Source organism: Leptonychotes weddellii, chromosome 8 (genome assembly GCF_054177405.1).
Source record: "Leptonychotes weddellii isolate Sample4059 chromosome 8, ASM5417740v2, whole genome shotgun sequence".
Classification (NCBI taxonomy): Eukaryota; Metazoa; Chordata; class Mammalia; order Carnivora; family Phocidae; genus Leptonychotes; species Leptonychotes weddellii.
The window spans coordinates 104,016,592-104,020,607 of NC_138376.1; positions in this window are offsets into that span (position 1 = coordinate 104,016,592).

Below are 4,016 nucleotides of genomic sequence, written 5' to 3' on the forward strand. Positions count from 1 at the left end.
AAACCATGAGAGACGATGGACTCTGAAAAACAAACATGGTTCTAGAGGGGAGGGGGGGTGGGAGGATGGGTTAGCCTGGTGGTGGGTATTGAGGAGGGCACATTCTGCATGGAGCACTGGGTGTTATGCACAAACAATGAATCATGGAACACTTCATCTAAAACTAATGATGTAATGTATGGGGATTAACATAAGAATAAAAAAAATTAAAAAAAATTGCTTTGTATATAATTATATATGGTAACTTTGGGAACTACAGCAAGATGAAGCTGAACTAGAAATCTTTAGGAAACAGTATTTTGGTAATAAATAAGCAATAATTCTTTCTAATTAACACTCAATGCAAATATTCTTGATGTTAACGTGGAAATTGGAGAGGTTGATATTTGCCCTATGGACCATGTTTATTCAATGAGCACCTATTGTGTGCTAAGTGCTACCTTTGAGGTTGGGGTCAGAGCTCAGAACATCAGAGCTGAAAATCCCCGCCAGATGGGAGCTTACATTCTGGAGGGAGATATAGATATGAGTCAGTGGATAATTACAGTAGAGTCTTATCCAGGGTAAGAGAGACAACAAGAGAGCACTAGATCTAGTCTTGGAGGAGCAGCACAGCTTTCCCACAGAACGGGCATCTAGCAGGACTGACAGATAAAGCCAAGCTAGGGCAGGGCTGGAGTTGGAGGGGGCATCGGGAGGAGGGTAGCATCTAAAATTTCCTGGAGAAAAACACCCAAATATAATGACTTGTCTTACTTTAAATTCATGATGACAAACTGTAAAAGGGCACTCTGAGGCAATTCTACTTGAGGATATTCTCTAGTATATTCTTTGTCCTTGCTCAAGACATCAGTGAGAAAATAGAAGCATCCACCTCCCCACACCAAAACCATCTGTAGACCGGCCTATGTGCCATAGTCTTTGCATTTCCTCCTAACATGGACAAGCACTCCCAGGGGCAATTAGGGGCCAGCCCTTCTGTTGAGCCTCTGCAAGCTTGTATCCTTGTACCCTCCAGGGCCTCATCCTGCAGATAGGATCTTTCTCCTATATCATAATGTCTTCCTCTCTCCTGAATCATTCTTATCACATTAATATGGTCTACATCTCCCAGCAGTAATATCACCATCATACAGCCCCATTTATCTGCCCTTCCCAGCAAAACTACTTACGGGATCTGCTATGGTCATGGCCACCACTTCCTCATGTTGCCTTCTCCAGCAGTCCATGTTGCATGAACTTTCACTGCCTCCACTCCACCAAGCTTGCCCTTGTCAATGTCACCGATGGCCTCCATGTTGCCAAACCCTGTTCTCGCTTATAGGCCTCGTTTTACTTCAGCTACTGGCAGCCTTCAACAGAATTGACACTCCCACTTTCTTGAACCACTTTCTCCTCTTGGCTTTAGGGCACCACTCTCCTGGTCTCCCTCCTCCCTCCCTGGTTTCCTCTAGTTAAAGACCAAAAATTCAACTGAAAAAAAAAAAAAAAGCACTAATTGACTTTCTTCAAACAAATAGAAGGGAGCTCCAAGGAGCTGTGCCAAATAGAAAGCTTTTCTAGGCAGAAGCAGATGGGGGCAGGGGTTGTGGCAGGACAAAGAAGTTATTAGTAAAACTTGTTTCAGGCAAGGTCATCTTCCCTTAAGGGGAGAGGTGGGAGGTCTCCTCATGCAGGTGATGCAGATGACCTCATTGATCCAGAAATTCCAGACTGAGTGGTTTAAAATTCCACTCTGGGGAGAGGTTGACACTGCGATGAGGTTAACTATTAAGTCTTGATGGGGCTTAGCATAAGTGACTCCATTTTGGACCTGTTGTTTCTTTTTAACACAGTTTGATACTCTCCACTTGGCTTCCAAGGGGCTCTTTCCTCCTTCTTCTCCATCATTCTTCCCAAGGGACTTTATTACTGCTGCTGCTCTAAGTATCATCTTTATCTTTAGCCCTGAGCCCCTTCCAGAACTCCAGACTCCTGTACCCTCTTCCATGTTAACATCTTCCCCACATAAATGTCTTAAATTTAGTATGAACGAAAGGAAGCTCATAATCACTCCATGCTTCTATTTTTCTCATTTGTAATCATTCTCACTTGTAGCAATTAGCCTTTCTTTCTTCATTTCTCAAGCCAAAAATTCAAGTGTCATCCTTGATTTCTCCCTTTACCTTATCAGCCTTCCTTATACCCTATTGCTCAAAGGGACCCAAGTACTCTACCTTCAGAATATACCACCTTAAAATTGCCACACTTCTCCACTGTCAGTAATGATATTGGTAGTAGTGATTAGTATAGGAAATTAGTATATTATATAGTATATAGTAATTAGTATAGGAAAATTTGCATAAAACACTTCTCCTTTAAGAGCAGTACATTTTCAATCAATAACCAATAATTTATCTAAAACTTTCCTTGTCGTTTTCAAAAGCCAAATTTTCCACTGAATTTTTAAAATATGGTATAATTCTTGCCCATTAAGGAATCCTGACAATATTTGTTCTTGAAGGTGTCCTCAGCTTACTTATATATTTATTTTATTTTACTCTTTAATCTAGAACACATTCATATAGTCCAGTGATTTTCAGGCTTTTTTGGGCATCAGAAACATACTGGGAACTTGTTTAAAATGGAGATTTTTGGCCTCACTCTCAGGGATTCTGATTCATAAGTCAGGTGTTGACCTAGGAATGTTTTCACAAGCTTCCAGGTGATTCTAACGCAGGTGATCCGAGGGGACCACACTAGAAAACGCTGCCTTAGGAAAAACCTTTGATTCCCACAAACTTTGTGGGCTTTCCTCATTACAATCCCCATAGATTTCAATTCCTGTGGAGCCCATAATTCTTCATTAAAATGCCCATTGATCTATAGAATATTAGAAAAATACTAAGCCCATAACTATAAATAGAGTTTCTTAAATCCAGAGAATCATTATATTACAGATATTGGTCATTGAGGCTTAACCTGGCTATCAGATCCATCTTTTGTTTGATTTTTACAATATGTGGTGAAGGATAATTTTATAGTATATCTGAATCTCTTTAATAATATGGCTCTATTGCACATGATCTATCAAAAGGGAATTTATAGCTCAAAAAGTTTAGTTCATAAACAAAATACAAAAACACCATTTCCATCCAGAAGTCCCTTGTTCTAAACCAGTCTCTAATCAACTTACCGAACACTTGTTCAAGTCACTTTATACCTCTGTACTTTGGGATTTCTATTTAAATGGAGGAAGTGTGTAATCTTGTATATAGTTACAAAGCACACAGAGGTTGTCAGATCAAAGACAAATAAAATTGAAGGAAAGTGTCAGTAGCCCAAAGACACTGGAATACTGAGGATAGAATGGTGAGATTTTCCTGCTGGAAAGTATACTCTGAAATGAACCTGTAAGTTAACAAATTATCCTTAGCCTGTGTTTGGGGGCAGATGTTAAAGATAGAGCTAGGGTTTGTTTTCACTCACTTTTCTAAAGAATGCAAATCCATCCACCTATAATGTAGTCATCCCAAATACCTGATTATGGACAGACTCCCTGCCTTCCCTTCCGTGGTTGGTTTCCAAGTCAGTGTCAGCTGTGACCAAGTGGACAGTCTGAAGCACACTGGGATGGTACTCAGCAGCCACATGGCTTGACTTGGATCATACCAAATGCATTTCCCTCCCCAGTTGCAAATCTGCCAAAATGAGAAGACATTAGAAACCTGTATCCTGGTTAAACGTAGTGAATGGAAGACATAAACTAATGCCACTCCATCAGGAAATTCTGCCAAATGACAATGAACAGGGAAGTAAGGAGCACAAATATACAAGTCAAAGAGAAGAGAAAACAACAGGTAAGAGATTTTTGGCCAAGAACCTAAATTATTTATTCTACAAATATTTATTGAGTACTTTCAATTCAAAATTCTATAAATCTGATATATATATAATTTTCAAATTACTGGCAGAGAAATACTGTCTTAGACAACCCCCGTAAGTACTAAGAAAATGGTCTGTTTCAGATTTGCTAT